Consider the following 17,833-nt stretch of genomic DNA (forward strand, 5'->3'; position numbering starts at 1 on the left):
GATCCGGCGAGAATGTGTAGTGATGACGTGGATGATGGATAAGAAAGAAGATATGGAAAAATTAGTAAGGCAGCCACTCAGAGGATCCCGATCTCTCTTAGTGGCCGCACTACATGACCATTAAAAAGGGGCCGACCTCTTTAGAAAGGTAGCACATTCCTCAGCACAAGTACCGAGGTCTTCCTAACCTTCATCCGATATATCCCGACCTCTTACCGTGATCTTAGCGAAATACCGTTGAACATATACAGATGTTTAGTAATGGCTTGGACAATGGGTAAGAGAGAAACTGGGGAAGATAGGTAAAATACCCATGCGAAAAGCCCCGATCTCTCTCCTTCTTGGCTCCAATACCCTGGTCCCAAAGGAACCGTCAACCTCATTATGAGGTCAGCATGCGCTTGGATATATAGGCTGAGCTCTTCCTAGCTTCGATCTATAGATATCGATCTTTTACAATAATGAGCATTATCTGCAGACCTCATTATGAGGTCGGCACGTGCCGTGATACCTAGTCCGAGCTCTTCCTAGCATATATAGACCCCAATTTTTTACAACAATCTTAGCAAAGTACATGCATCATATGCTGGCCTCATGACTTGGTCCCAGATTCCTACACCGACCTCATGACATGGTCCAGGCATCATATGCTGACCTCATGAGTAGGTCACGGCCTTACAAGCTTACCTCATGATGTGGTCTCAACCATAGATTTAAGACATAGGGTCGCACAGATAAGCTCGGCTCTGCACCTAGGTCAACTTGGTCTTAGTAGCACACAATAAGCTCATTCATACGCCTCGATCAGGTTAGACACCCATAGGAGAGCTCGGATGCATACTTAGTTCAGTTCATCAACTCATATAAGCTTGGACCATACTTGCACATCCCGACCACTCATACAAATAGGTCATTACCGACCTCAGGTATCAGGACAGATATCAACGGGCCATCACGCTGACTCTTTCGTCATACTTAGAAACTCATCTAAAAAGATAAGGATAACGACCAAGGGCCCATACTTGGTCCCTGACAATCCTCGCCATCGAATGAAGATAACTAGCGTTGCTAAGTCGTTAGATGTTTGGAACTTGTCAGAGATCGGTCCACTGATAACGCCGTCACAACCAATTGCAAGAGGGGAGATCCAGAGATCATGTCCTCGCTACCTCTATATAAACCTCACAAGTACGACAGACAACCATCTTGAACTCTTGACACATACTACTACTTCTATTTTCTTTATTTCTGACTTGAGCATCGGAATGGCCTCGTCGGGAATCCCCGACGCTGATGCGGGTGTTTTGTTGGAATATTTTATTTATATAATTTTTCTTATTGATTGTGTCACTTGCAACCATCAAAATTAATTAATTATTTATTTACCAAACCCCTATTTATCCTTAAAGTAATATAGAGAGGTCCAGGTCGTCTCTCTAGGACTCAATGATCGCAAGCTATCCTAGACCTATGGTGCGGGGTGTTTATTTATTTTATTCATTCCTATCTACAACTTATTTATTCACAATTGAATCCTACAATGCAGTTTATTAACATGCAATCCTATTAACAATAATATACAACAAGTTTAACACATTTACACATTAATCTACATCTATACATGAATAAACCACAACTATTCTACAATCTACAAATTAATCTACAACATAGCTAATCATGAATTATTTGAACATAAATGCAGACAATAATATACAAACAAACATGATTAATTCATACAACACCAATTACATGACAAACAAACATAAGTCAACGTCATACAATAGGAAATACAAACTCTACATCATGCATTATACAACATGCAATATTCACATACATCATACTAAGATACACAAAGCACACAATAATCTACATGTGATCACAAATATTTTACAAGTCAAGTAACCGATTACACATTTCTAAACAAATCAATTTCAACAATATATACAAAGGTTCAACATACAACAATTGATTAGCAATTAGAATTAAGTTAAAAATTAGGGTTAGACTGAATTAGAGTTAAAATTAGAACAAAGTTAGGGTTAAGACAGAATTAGGAATTAGGATTAAGGTTAAAACATATGTACAAGCATTTGGATTCAAGTTTACAACATATACACAATATACATAGTGAATGGGGGGTTTTGATGTATAAACACAGAACTGAACAAGTAATAAACAAAACAAAGAATTATCATGCTAGGGTTAGGGAAATCCTTCCTTTTCCTCCCCTATTCGGCCCCAAACAATCCAACACCAGCAAGGACAATCACGCAGTGACGATGGATTCACCGGAGAAATCACTCACGGCAAACACGAACGGAGCAGCACAGCACAAAGCCTCTCCTATTCCAACCTCATACCTGCTGAAATCACAGACAGAATATCAGATTAAGAAATAGAAAAACACATCTTACCCTGCTGTTTCCGATGACAATGAAGATGGACGGCGAAGACTGGCGCACTTGCTGAAGTCATAAACAAGAGACAGAGGGTTTTTCGCTGAAATCACAGACGGAATCCTCTTCGGCCACACCGTATGGAATGCGAAAAACGTGCACAATCGAAGCTACTGCTGGAACTGATCGGAGACAACCGGAGAAGAAAAGGGCAGATAGGGTTTGGTGATGCTAGGGTTAGGGAATTCGTTCCCTTCGCCCTATTCAGCAGTGAACAACCCATTAACCAGAAGGGCTGACGCCGATGAAGATGAGGTTCACCGGAGAAATCACCCACGGCGAATCACGAACGGAACAGCACCGGAACAGATCTCCTCCTCCTCAAACTCACACCTGCTGAAATCACAGACAAGAATCAGAATGAGAATGAATCAAAACCTTACCGTGCTGATTTTCGGTGACAATGGAGATGGACGGTCGCCACCGACGCCTTGCTGAAATCACAAACAAGGAATCAAATGGGCTGCTCCGCTGAAATCACAGACGGGAGCCCACTTTGGCACATCCGAGAGGGAGCGGGCAGTGCTCAGAACCCTGCTATTGCCGGATCTGATCAGAGAAGATAGAGGCAGAACCGATCGGAGAACAGGCTATAGAACAGAGCGGAACACGGCGGAAAAAAAACACAGGTGAACACAGTGGAACACACAGGCGAAACACAGGGAAACAGAAGGCAAAACACACGGAACAGAGGGCGAAACACAGGGGTGGAACACAGAGGAGCGGCGGTGGAATGGCGGTGGAACACAGTGGAACACAAATGGTCGATGCACGGTTGAAGACACAGTGGCGGCGAAACACGGCGGAAGAGAGGTGAACACAAAGTGGAACACAGGCGAAGGGAAGAACAGCGGAAACTCAGTGAAAACACAGAGGAAACACAAAGGTGGAGGAACATTGGTGGAGATGCAGGGGAACACGGTGGTCGGCACAAGTTCCGGTCGGCGGCGGCACAGCGGCGAACCTGAGGAAAATCGCGAGAGAGGAACTGTGGAACCCTAGCGCCGTGCCTCCTCAACCGGCTGGACCAATTTCCCTTTTATCCCTTAATGAACCGGTTCAGCTCAATGTGATTGAGCTAAACTTGAGTTTGAGTTGAATTGAGCTCAGGTTGAGCTGATTTAACCATGGGCTAGATCAAATACAAATTGGGCTGAGCCAGATTGAAATTGGCTGAACCAAATCCCAATTGGCTCAGTTGATTTAGTTTGGGCTGGTTGAATCAACTGAATGTGGGTTGCATCAACTGATTTGGGCTCAAATTGATTTCTGATTCAAACTCGATTCAAACCAATATAAATTTTCTTGCAATTTAGCCCTCCAATTCTCCTTATCTCCATTCTAATTCCTACAAAAATCAAAGGCCACAAAAATTAATATCTATAATCACCCAAAAAATCATGAAAAATTAAAATGAAGGTATAATTTCATCCAACATACGAATCAAGCTCAATAAACCTAATTTTGACATGAAATATAATCAATTTAGTCCAAACTAAACCCTAATTGACCCTGTCAAGTAGCAAGTTATCACTGCCTTGTTGGGACGAGGCCACGATCGTTGACGTGGCTTTACCAACAAAAGTATAATAATTACTAGTAGATTTCATCGAGTTGATGCCAGAGGATTTTCCTCTTGAACTACTGCCTATGAGAGATATCCAACACCAGATTGATCTGTAGGATCGGAAACACGCTAGAGGGGGGGTGAATAGCGTGTCGCATGCTTTTCAGTTTTTTCGTAAATCATGAGTGCGAACGGAAGCGAAAGATAAACTCGAATGCGAAAGCGATTATAAGCAGAAAGAAACTAATGCGAAAAGTAAAGACTCGGTTGGTTTTTTACTTGGTTCACAGCCCAAGGCTGCTACTCCAAGGCCCACGGTCCTTGACCGTTTCCTTTGGGCAAATCTACTAAGGCACTTGCTCCACTAAGGCAGCAAGTGTATCGACAATTACAAAATCAAGAGTTTACAAAAAGTTCAGTTTAAAGGAAATTAACAATAATAAACTAGTACCGACTTTTTATTCGCGCAGTCGCTCCCCGGATGAAGATCTCGGCGTCTCGGTGTGATTCTGAGTTGCTTGGATCGAGTGCAGCACCGACGTCGAAGAACGGAAGCTCGGGAGTCGCGAGAACGATGTTTGGATGCAAGAATTAGTTGTTTTTCGGCTGCTGCTCGCGACCTCCTTTTATAGCCCTCCTGAGTCAACTCAGATGCAGATCTGGGTCGACTCCAGCTTGCGTGGCAGATAAAGCTTTATCGTCTTCGCCCGTTATCCGCTTTGAGTCGACTCCGATTGCCATCTGGGTCGACTCCAGTCGCTGTTGTGTCAATGGCGATAACCTTTGACTCTGAGTCAGCCTGAGTCGACTCAAATCCTTACCTGAGTCGACTCCAAGCCGAGCTGGCGGAAAATCAACGCGCTGACTTTCAGATTTCGGTTGACTCTGCCTAAGTCGACTCTAGAACCCATCTGAGTCGACTCCAGGCCCGAAAAGTCAACTTTTCATCCAGAGTTTTGTGTTCGTTCAATTTTTTCTTCCTGCAAAAGATGTTAGCAAAATAACATGAAAAGGATAATCTTTGAGTCGGTTCTCAGAACCAACTACGTGTCTTAACTTCGGATCTCCAGTGAGATCCTGGGTTAGACCGACGCCTAATGTTCCCCTTGGGAACGCGTCCTCACCCACTCCTCTCGGGAGAATTTACCTGATTGCCAACCGAGTCCTCCTGACTCGTTGGACTTGTGCTTGGCTCTGTCTTCGCCCCCCAGGATTTGTGCTATAATTGATCCTCCTGATCAACCCAGTCTTCCGCATCAACTTGGTCCTCCTTACCAAGCCCAGACTTCAGCTGCAACTTGGTCCTCCTGACCAAGCCCAGACTTCTGTTGTGGCATGGTCCTCCTAAACAACCCAGACTTCACCTGGTGCACTTGACTTTGCCAAGACTTCATGCCTAGCTCCCACTAGGACTTAACTTGTGTCTCCTGTAAGCTCAGTTCAATCTCATTAGCACAATCACATACTTAACTTGATCCTAGTTCCATAATCAAAACTCTAGTTCGATTTGCTAGTGCTTTCTGCACCAACATGATCTCGTTCCAAGGTTGAATCATGCCTAATCGACCAACATATCATCTCAGTCTCAAGGAGGCCGAAGAGTTGCAGTGACATGTGATAGACTTATTGAAAGGGATTATATCCGTGAGAGCATGAACCCCTATGCAGTTCCCGCCCTACTAGTGCCAAAGAAGGATGGTTCATGCATATATGCGTTGACAACCGAGTCATCAACAAAATTACCGTTAAGTATAGATTTTCAATTCCTCGCTTGGATGATATGTTAGACCAGCTATCTAGTTCTCGGATCTTCTCTAAAATAGACCTTAAAAACAGATACTACCAAATCAGGATAAGGTCGGGAGATGGATGGAAGACGACATTTAAGATACAACATGGATTATACGAGTGGATGGTCATGTCTTTTGGATTGTCGAATGTGCCTAATACTTTCATGAGATTCATGCATCAGATCTTACTACTTTTTATAGGCAAATTTATGGTGGTCTACTTTGATGACATTCTCATCTACAGTCTAATGTGGGCATCACACTTTGATCACCTCTGTGTTGTTTTTGTAAAGCTAAAAATGGAGTGCCTATACGTCAACAGGAAGAAGTGTTCTTTTTTTACTACGTCGATATCTTTTCTTGCCTTTATTGTCTCTACTGACGGTGCTCACGTAGATCCAACAAAGATAGATGCAATCTTGGAGTGGCCTCAGCCAAGGACCTTGCATGATGTCAAGAGTTTCCATGGATTGACTTCTTTCTACCACCGGTTTATCAAAAACTTTAGCATTCTAATTGCTCCCATTACAGAGTGTCTTAAGGAACGTGATTTCAAGTGGTTTGAATAAGCAAAGGCTAATTTTCAACTAGTCAAGCAGAAGATGATTGAGGCACCGGTGCTAACACTTCCTAATTTTGATCATTTGTTCGAGGTGAATTGTGATGCATCCGACATTGGTATTGGGGGTGTATTGAGTCAGTCTGGATGCCCCATTGCTTTCTTCAGTGAGAAATTGTTCAAATCCAAGAAGAATTACTCTATCTATGACTTAGAATTCTATGCCATTGTTCAATTCTTGAAACATTGGCTAACACAAGCTAAGTAGGCGGCATGCCAAGTGGGTGACTTATTTACAAGAGTTCACTTTTACACTGAGACACCAAGCAGGGAGCTTGAACCGCGTTGCAGACGTGCTGAGCCGTTGCTCTTCATTACTTACCACTATGAGTACCTAGGTTGTAGGCTTTGAGGTTTTTGCAGAGATGTACTTGTACTCAACTAATCCTTCATTTGGGAGGATATTTCAGGAGGTACGAGATGGTCACCGTCATGATTTTATTTTGCATAATAGTTATTTGTTTTGTGAATTATAGTTGTGCGTTCCAAATTGTTCATTGAGATAACAGATTATTAGTGAACTTCATAATGAGAGCCACTTTGGTCGTGACAAGACAATGACCCTCATCTCTGTAGGTTTTTATTGGCCCAAGTTGACTAGTGATATTGCTCACTTTATAAACCGATGTTATGTTTGCCAATGGTCTAAGAGAATTATGACAAATGCCCACTACAAAAAAATAGGGTTTTTGCGACGAATTTGGCGACGAAAAAATAAAAAATTTTCGTCGCAAAATGGTTTTGCGACGAATTTGGCGACGAAAAAATTTTTTCGTTGCCAAAAGCCTGTCGCAACTTGTGGCGACGAAAAATTTTAAAATTCGTCGCAAATTTTGCGATGAAATTTAAATTTTAAATTCGTCGCTAAATTTTGCAACGAAATAGTATTTTCGTTCCAAAAGATGGCGACAAAAATAAAATTTCGTGGCAAATTTTGCGACGAAAAAACTAATTTGTCGCTAACTTTCGGGAAACATTACGGAGTAATGGAGAAGTCGACGGTAAATTTCGACGCTAATTTTCGCGACGAAAAATGATTTTTCGTCTATTTCGTCGCAAACATTCGTTGGAGTAATTTGGCGAGAGATCGATGCGACGAATAAAAAATTTTTCGTCGCAAATTGACGACGAAAAATGATTTTTCGTCGCCAAATTGGCGACGAAAAAGTCAGTTTTTCGTCGCCAATTTTGGCGACGAAAAAATCAACTTTCGTCGCCAAATTTGGCGACGAATCATGACGATTCGTCGCAAATTGATGACGAATCATGAATCGTCATGATTTCGTCGCCATGATTTTGGCGACGAAAAATACCAATTCGTCGCCAATTTTACGATACAACAGTAAAGTTTCGATATTTTTGCGACGAAACCTCGATTCGTCGCAAATTTCGTCGCAAATTAAAAAAAAAATTCACAGCTTCAATTTGTTTCTCCGAAATATGAAACCTGTTTACAATACAATATCCAACACACTAGAAATATAATACAAACATACAAACACATCCACAAACATATAAATACATCCACATGACATCCAAACACATCCACAAACATAAATACATTTTACATCCAAACACATCCATATAAACAACAACTCCAAGTTTAGCTAATGTATCAAACATAACATCCATAAACTCCAAATAACAAACATAACTACAAATGTATCAAAAATCAAACATAAATAATAAACAACTCCAAATGTATCAAACATAACTACAAATGAAACTCTAACTCCAAATGTATCAAACTAACATAACATCCATATCCATAATAAAATACATATATAAGAAAGTATCTGAATGACCAGAAAAGAAAAGTATCACCGTCCATGGTATCAACCTCGGGTAATACTTTCTGCATCACTGATTTCTTCTTCATCATAATTTCTTTTTCTACATCAGAAAACAAAAATATTAGAAAATTATTTATTACAAATAAAGTATAATATGTAAAAATTTACCTCTTGGCCATCCTTGGTTTCATCAACCCTGTTCAAAATAAAATAATAATATTAATTAGTAAAAAAAAGAGTTACAAATAGGAAAAAGTAAAAGCAATATTAAATGTGAGAAAAATTAAAATGATACACAACTAGGCTATCAAGAAGTGTCGTCTTCACCGTCTTCACCATCATCATCGGGAACATGAGGAAGCTGACTCGGAGCGGAGCCTAACTGAAAATGCTGCATAATCAACTCCTGCTGTCTGCGCATTTCTCTCATTTCTTCATTCTGTTGTCTGCGCATTTCTCTCATTTCTTCATCCCTTTGAATAATTATTCCTTTTAAATGAGAGACTTCTTCAGTTAGGCTGTCTATTTGTGCCCTCATTGCTGGTTGGGTGGAAGAAGAAGAAGAGGTGGCAGGAACTCGATGAGTTCTGCTCAGAGAACCCATTCCCAATATCCTCCCCCCTTTGATCCTCCAGTCACATCCAACCAGATACTCAGGTCATTTCCAACGGAGGGCTCAGATCCATCAGCATTATCACTAGCACTTGAACTCCTCTGTGCTAGCTCGACCTCATCATATTTTTCCTGTATTGAAATATAAATACATTTAATAAGTTAAAGAAGATACATAACTATTAAAATTCATTTAAGTTAAATAATAAAATTTAAACCTTCATAGCTCTAGCTCTGTCCCCGCTCCAAGTCTTATCTTTTTTTTGGAAAGTGCGGGTAAATGTCTCAATAAATAGTGGCTCCTTCCCCATCTCCTTAGTCTAAAAAAAAAGCATTGTTAGAAATAGAGAAATAAGTTAAATTTAATTAATAACATAGTGTATAGAAGAATTTACTAATCTGCGCGTGTGTTCCTCGATGTTGATGGAGCCTCCCGCATATGTAGCAGATGAGTCACCAGAATTAAATGATTGGTTTGCCTTGTTCTGGTGACTTTTTTGTTTACTTTCCTCGGTTTCCCAAGCACCGAGGATCCTCGTCCAATTTTCATCAGTGATGCACGGTGGTTTCTTGTTTCTGGTCTTGGCATGATTTAGAGTATGACGAATATGATCCCCATATTTTTTTAAAAAAAATTCTCTTTATTTCCAATTCATGTGATGGATCCCAAGTAAATGCTCGCTGAAATAAAAAAAATAATAAATAGTTAGATATATTAAATTTTATATGATATATTAATTAAATTAAGAAAATATATACCTTAAATTCACTCCACCATAAATCCTTTGTGGGTCCTGGAGTGCTAGTGTAAGTCATTGAAGCCCCTCCCCAATGATTATTTACAATTCTATTAATTTGGCGAATAATTGATACTGAATTTTTGAAACTATAAAAAAATTCAAACAAACATTATTAGTAATAAAAAAAATAAAATCTAAATATAAAAAAATAATCTGAATATACTTACGAATCGCCATGAGGGACTACAAACTCCCGAGGCTGGTCAGTAGCGGACTGTATGGAAGGGTTTGGAGACTGTAACTGCGACGGCTGTGGTGGCGAAGGTGCATGCGACGGTCCTGCAGCACTAGGTGGTGATGGTGCATGCGAAGGTCCTGCAGCACTAGGTGGTGATGGTGCATGCGAAGGTCCTGCAGCACTAGATGGTGAAGAAGACTGGGCAGGTGCTGAAGCAGACTGGGCAGCAGGAGTAGTGCGTCTATGGCCACCTCTGCGAAACTGTGAAACAAAATTTTTATGAGATAAAATAAGAAATATTCATTACATTAAGAGGAAAAACAGCTAGAATATGAAAAAACTTACCACCATCTGTGCTAGTACGAGGTAAGCAGGTGTAAAACAGCAAGAATATGCAAATAATATCACCTGTAATAACAGATAAGAAAAAATACAATGCATCAACAGTTAATTACAAATATTTATTAACACGACAGTGTATAAACAAGTAAATAAGCAACAAGTTATATAAATATGCCAAATAAAACTAAATTACTCATAAAAATTCCCTTACCATATATAAAAGAGCTCACTGCCTCTGTTTTTTATATAAAATCAAAGTCCTCATTTTCATTGTCATTATCATGCTCAAGTCGTCGTCGTCGTGAGCTTTCATCATAGTACGTCTACTACGTCGTCGTCAAAATCGTCGTCGTCGTTGTCATCATCTTCATTATCATTAATATCACTTGCATCAACATTAATTACAATTCCGCTGGGATCTCGTTAAAAATTGAAAATGAATTTAAATTTGAAATAATATGTTCTTTTGCTTTTAAGTCTCAAAATAATATGATGCAAAAGTTGTTACTTCCTCTACGATATATGCATTAACAATAGAGGCTTCAACATGTGCTTTATTTTTAATTTTTCTCTTCAAATGATATAGAAATCTGCTTATCATATAAGTAATCATATTAGAAACCAAAAATATATAATAATTAAGATCAATAAATATTCATCCATTAAGCGAAATTCAAAATTGTACCTTTCAAATGGATACATCCATCGATAATGGACAGGACCTCCAACTTTAGCCTCATATGGCAAATGAACTAAAAGATGTTCCATGGAGTCAAAAAATGATGGTGGAAAAATCCTTTCTAAATTGCACAAAATGATTGGAATATTTTTCTCTAAAGTCTCCATATGTGAATGTCTCAAAACTGTTGAGCAAATATCGTGAAGGAAAATGCTTAACTCTGAAATTGCAGCCCAGACAAAATTTGGTAACAGTTCCTTAAATGCAATAGGAATAAGTCTTTCCATGAATATATGACAGTCATGACTTTTCAAACCAATTAATTTGTATTCTTTCAAATCAACACATCTTCCAATATTAGAGACATAACCATCTGGAAATTTCAAAGATTTTAGCCATTCACAAACAATACGTCTCTGCTCTCTATTTAATGTATAAATTGCCTTTGGCTTTGGCCCCCTACTATTTTCATCGACATCAAGACTGGGTCTTTTACAAATCAGTCGCATATCTTTTCTTGCATTTAAATTATCTTTTATTTTTTCGGGGATATCCATCACTGTATTTATCAGATTATCAAAAATATTTTTCTCAATATGCATCACATCTAGATTATGATGTAGCAAATGACTGTACCAGTACGGTAAATTCCAAAATATACTCCGTTTAGTCCATTTATGTGTGCTCCCATATTCATAAATAGTACCATGTGGATCTTCAATAACAGAAGGAAAGTTATAGACTCTGTACCAAAGCTGTTGACCTGATAATCTCAATGGTGGAGGTGTTCTTTCAACTCTATTTTTAGTGAATTCATCTTTATTCCTTCTGAATTTATGATTTTGTGGTAAAAATTATCTATGACAATCAAAATAACTCGCCTTCCTTCCATGCTTCAATCTGAATGATTTTGATCTTTCCATACATATTGGGCATCCTAAAATTCCTGCAGTACTCCATCCTGATAACATGCCATAAGCTGGAAAATCATTTATCGTCCAAAGCAGTGCAGCCTTCATTACAAACATCTGATTAGTATGAATATCATATGTAGGAAAACCATCATTCCATAATTGTTTCAGCTCTGCAATCAGTGGTTGCATGTAAACATCAATTAACTTTTTCGGATTTTGAGGGCCAGGCACAACCAATGTTAAAAACATATACGGTGTTTTCATACACATCCCAGGTGGCAGATTATACGGAGTTAATATAACTGGCCAACAAGAATAATTTCTTCCTGATTTACCAAATGGAGCAAATCCATCAGCACATAGACCCAATCTTATATTCCGAATTTCCTTCGCAAAATCAGGATATGTTCTATCAAAATTTTTCCATGCCTCTGCATCTGATGGATGACACATTAGATCATGTTCTGTTTGATGATTTGCATGCCAAGTCATATGTTCAGCAGTTGCTTCTGATGCATAGAGTCTTTGTAACCTAGGAGTCAAAGGCAAATAAAATAGCTGACTGTATGCTTTACGTCGTTGTTGAGGCTTATTGATTCTCTTGTACCTAGCTTGATTACAGAATTTGCAAACATCTGCATCTTGATCTTCTCCCCAATATATCATACAACCATCTCTACAAGCATCAATCCTTTCCACCGGAAGACCTAAGTCTTTCACAAGTTTTTTCATACTATAAAAATCAGTAGGCAAGTTGTGATCACGCGGAAGTGCCTCTCCCATAACTTGAACAAAATCGAGATAATTTAGTGTGAGTGTCACAACCAGCCCACACAGGTTCATCTGCAGCACTTAGCATTTCTTGAAATTGTTGATATGCCTGATTATTTAAATTCTCATAAATATTTTGTTCTTGTACCCCCTCAAATGGTGATGTATAAGCAGAAAATATTTGTTCATCGGTTGGAGGACAACTAGAGCTTGCAAAACTCGGATCAGAAAATAAATTATGACCTCCTGGACTCTGATATGGATTGAATTGGTTATAAGCACTTTGATCAGGTGCACATACATTGATGCCCTCCATGGAACTCGAAGTAAAGAGTTTTGGATCCATTAGCATACTAATTCCAACTGTTACCTCCTAAGTGTCGAGTACAACCTGATAGACGAAGGAAGACACGTATTGAAAGCAAACACGTTGGAAAACTTAAGAAGCGGTGTACAAGGTGTTTAATGTTTGGCCATAATCACCAATCTTGTAGGAGTCCTCCAAGATCTTGAAGACAACTCTTATACATTTATTTTGCACCTATATGACTTTTGAATGTTGTATTTAAACATTAATATCTATGTTATAATGATCCATAATGTAAAATATTTATGTTCTTCAGAATGTACTAGTTTTTGAATGTTGTATCTAAACAAACAATTTATATAGTTTTATACTGTTATGTTATAATGATGATGAAATATTTTATTTTGCAATTTGAAATATTATTTTAAATATAATGACACTCTCAAAGAAGTAAAATTAAAATGAGATAATGATTATAGAAGCTAGCGAACAACTACTACAATGTGTAGCAGCTAGTTGCTAGCTTCTACACAGTTGATCATATTTAGAAGTCATTTGAAATGTAATGAATATCATGGAGTCCCTTTCATTTGTTTTACTTATTGAAATATTATTTTAACCAGGTTTTTACTCTCCAATAAATAAAATCAACTTTTGATAATGACACTTTGTAGAAGCTAGCAATCTGGTTGCTAGCTTCTACACGACTGATCATGATTAAAAAATATTTATTTGAAATGTAGTGGGTATCATGGAGTCTACTGCATTTATTTTGCTCATTGAAATGTTATTTTAACTATGATATCACTCTCAAAGATGTAGCAATTGATTGCTAACTTTTACATAGTCGATTGTAATTAGAAGATGTTCATTTGAAATGTAATGAGTGTCATAGAGTACCCTTCATTTGTTTTTCTCATTGAAATATTGTTTTAACAATGCTATCACTCTCAAAAAAGCAAAATCAAAATAAGATAATGATCCTATTGTAGAAGCTAATAACCAGCTGCTACATGTTCATGTAGCTTCTACACAGTTGATCATGATCAAAAGATATTCATTTAAAATATAATGGGTGTCATGCAGTCCCTATCATTTATTTTTCTCATTAAAATATTATTTTAACAAAGTTATCACTCTCAAAGAAGCAAAATCAAAATGAGATAATGATTTTGTTGTAGAAGCTAGCAACCAGCTGCTACATGTTGTAGAAGATACTTGCTAACTTCTATATAGTCGATCATGTTCAGAAAATGTTCAAATAATATTTTGTAGATACATACTCTTCAAGAAACAACATTACAGAAACACAATAAGAGTTTAACTCATTTAAGAATACACTAACAACAATACACAACTAGTTTTTGAAATTGAACTCATCATAGTTTATGATAAGAAAACAAGTCTTTGAAACAAGATAATGAAAAAAGTTAGCATACACACATGGTCACAAAAAAAATTTTAACATCATTTGTTTCAGTCATAAATCACAACAACATTTCAATTTTGAATACATTGATTATAGTGCAACATCATTTAACATCATTTGTTTTTGTCATAAATCACACATTGCTTACCTAACTTGTGTAATTCATTATTGAATGGTCCACCTTTAACCTATATTTTCTCATCCTTGCTTGGTGAAAAATTGTTGGTCTACAATGCAACAAGTTATCAGCATAACACATCATAAAAAATGTAAAATCAGACCTAAAAATTTGTAGTTAGTGTTTGAATTTAAAGCTCATCATATATTCAACTTTATCAAATACTTATGATGATCATTACTTTAGACTGTCTACTAGTTGCATTGTAAAGTCAACTCTAGAAATGCTGGTGGCCAGGCTAGGATGCCAATTTTTATAGTATGACAAATGCATGTTTTTGAAAATTAATATCTACAATAGGATAATATTAGTTTTTCGTAGATACTACTAGCTTTTTTAAAAAAAACTAAATACTTACAATTTATAATGAAACATTTTAGTTTCTTGCAGTCCAATAACAAGGAGGTGCCAATGATCATCACCCTTATTGAGTGGGTGGAAGATATATATGATAGGCTTCTACAGATCTATTTTTTGTTGTTTGCATAAATTCTTGGGCACACATCACTTTGAACATGTCTTATGTTAATCAAATCAAATGTTAATGAAATCTATGTAAAATAAAATATTACAATTATAAGATAAATTTTCTAACCACAAATCCAATACCACAAAAGATTGATGAACAGCAGATTGTTCCTGTCTTTTTAGCTTCATTTGCTAAGCTTGAAAAATATGCATTTATGTAGTCTTCATGAGTGTACTGGTTCTAGTCAAATATTGTTAGAAATGAGTTCATATTTAAAGCTTTTGATGAGTCAGACTAGAGGGGCAATAGTATGTGCTTGCAAGAAAGATTAGTCTATCAAGTGAGGACCACGAAAATAGAAGATTTAAATAACTGCTACAATTGTGGCAACTACAAAAATTCTATGTGTAATACCAAGTGTATAACATATATATGAGTCTAGCATAACTACTAAAAAATTCTTGAAGGGAACTAATGATTTATTTTCATTTAAATGTGCATACTCCATGTCTTATTTTGAATATAGAAATTCATTTAAATGTAATTTCAAATGTCTTATTTTGTTCCTCTATACAAATGATATTAACCAATTTGAATATGCATATCTATCACAATTGGGACAGGTACTTAAACTCACTTTAATTGGCTAAGTTTTAGCAATGTATCTGCTACCACAACATCTTGATTCTTCTTGAAATTTGTACTTGATTACTGAAATAAATAAACAAATATGTTATTAAACTCTTAAAAATACTGGAATTAACTACAACCTACAACTAATCTTACCTTCAAGATTTTGTCTTTCATAGTTATAACATTATCAATATGTTGACTTGACGTTGTTAGTACAGTAGTGGTAGTTGCATAGGAAGAGGGTGTTGTTTCTTGTTCTGTTGCCTATGTATTCTCCTCGCCTTTTTCCTTATCAACAGTTCTAGCTTCAGTTCCAGGCCCACCAGAACTAGCAACTTGTATTAGTCTAGTATCAACCCTTCTTCTTTTGGATACACTTTTGAACCAAGAAGGTAATGATGGTTCTCCCTTGCATTCACATCCAAAGGTAACCTAGTTCTCTTTGTGGCACACCTCTTTACCCTTGTATGTATAGTTTTCAATGGCTCGGGATTAGTAGTCACCTCTAGGGGCTCTTTACCTTTGTCATGGCTGGGGGATGCTATTGTCTCTAGCTTCTATGACATTGCACTTCACAAGGCCTTACAACTTAGCTATCAGTTTGTCTTTTTGAGCTATTGTCATGTCCTTCTCAACAATAACTAACTCATTATTCTTGACAATTCTCTCTAAAAGATCAAGAAGCTCCTTTATTTTGTTATCCTTCTATAATGAGTTTCTCATTAGAAGTGGTGGTGCTCTCCAATAAACCAACCACTTCCTGGGAACTCTTACTGAGGGACCCTATATATGCATCCTTATCCTCAATTATTTATCTTTATTTTTACAGTATGAGCATGGGACTGCTTCTGTAACTATCTGGACCTCTTGTAGATTCTTCATCACCTGGGATAGATGGTAGGAGACCAGTAGATACAAATTGCAATTCTGATCTTGATGGACTTAATTCAACAATTATTATTTTTGGTGGAAGGGTCTCTATCATCTTCTTATTAATGCTACATGTGAGATAAACCACTTCCAACAGACAATTCTTAGAAGGGTAGCTAGACTATTTGGTTTTATAATTGGGACATGCTCACACATCCAAACCTGTAGTCCAAAAATACTTGATTAAGGAATTTAAATCACACAAACAATACTGGCAATGCTCAAACTTATTAATTTATATAAACTTACAACCAACATTTGTACAAAGTCTTTGAGCATAGGCTCTCAGTGATAGAATGAGTTCAATGACTTCTATTTGAGAGGCTATGTATTTATATAACCTCACACCAATTATACTTGCCTATATTATCAAAATCATATATACAATCTATTAATGTAGTGTAGGTAACGTAGATATAATGCTAGTAGTGGAAAAACATACACAAATAAAAAATACAATATGAGCATTTGACAATACATAATGTCAGCATTAGGAACTTCTTCCCTTTTAATTTTCCAAAGCAATCTTTCAAGAACTTTCTTTGAACATTCTCCATCTTTAAAATGTTATAGATATAGTTGACTTGAGGCAGTATATATATGTATAGAAATTGTATCTATATAGTCATGTAGTCCTAGTATTAGTGAAATATCTTTTTTTTGTGAAACTTAGCCTTATATTTTGAAATATGAAACATCTAGATTCAACGTCCTAGTTATGAAACATATTTTGCTCAAGTTCTCTTATATGTAAATTCTCTGGGATATCTAAGACTCATACAAATGAAGCTCTTTTTAGCAGTAAGACCTGTTGTTCACTAGGTTACACAGACTTTATAAAGTTCTAAACTATAACAGAATACTTTTCCATTGCATTTATTTTTTGTATGCCCGTAAGGCTTCACTTCTATAATTACCATTTCCACCACTCAAAGATTCAGAATCAGTTGAAGTCATGTAGACCTGTAGCACAAATACTAGATTTCTTATTTATAATGTTGAAGTTAAGAAAATACCATTGGATATAACCAAGTGAATTGAACTTATAACAACTACCAATGCATCCATATAGAATTCATTTCCGTTATGATACAATGTGTAGAAGCTTGCTGCTACATGTTGTAGAAGCTAGCAACTAGCTGTAATATGTTATAGCAGTTAGCTTCCACAACGTGTAGCAATTAGCAAATAACAACTACCTTTGGAACATATGTATTCATAGTCACTAATGTGTTCATAGTATGAGAAAACCATTGATGTTTGCTACAAGATCATAGCATGTTCAATGGTAGCATCAATGACAACATTCTTGCTTGCTATAAATTAGAAGCATCTGATATCAAGCAACAATGGATAATAGACTAAA

The 17,833-nt window shown here is 37.0% G+C and overlaps 2 pseudogenes; both read right to left on the reverse strand.

Moving 5' to 3' along the window:
- Nucleotides 1-2,266: 2,266 nt before the first annotated feature.
- LOC141826497 (uncharacterized) lies at nt 2,267-11,796 on the reverse strand (annotated as a pseudogene).
- A 4,819-nt stretch (nt 11,797-16,615) lies between these two features.
- LOC141826506 (uncharacterized) lies at nt 16,616-17,424 on the reverse strand (annotated as a pseudogene).
- Between the last annotated feature and the right edge of the window lie 409 nt (nt 17,425-17,833).

This window comes from Curcuma longa, chromosome 1 (assembly GCF_044706935.1).
Source record: "Curcuma longa cultivar G26 ecotype Majalengka, Jawa Barat chromosome 1, ITB_CL_G26_1.1, whole genome shotgun sequence".
Lineage (NCBI taxonomy): Eukaryota > Viridiplantae > Streptophyta > Magnoliopsida > Zingiberales > Zingiberaceae > Curcuma > Curcuma longa.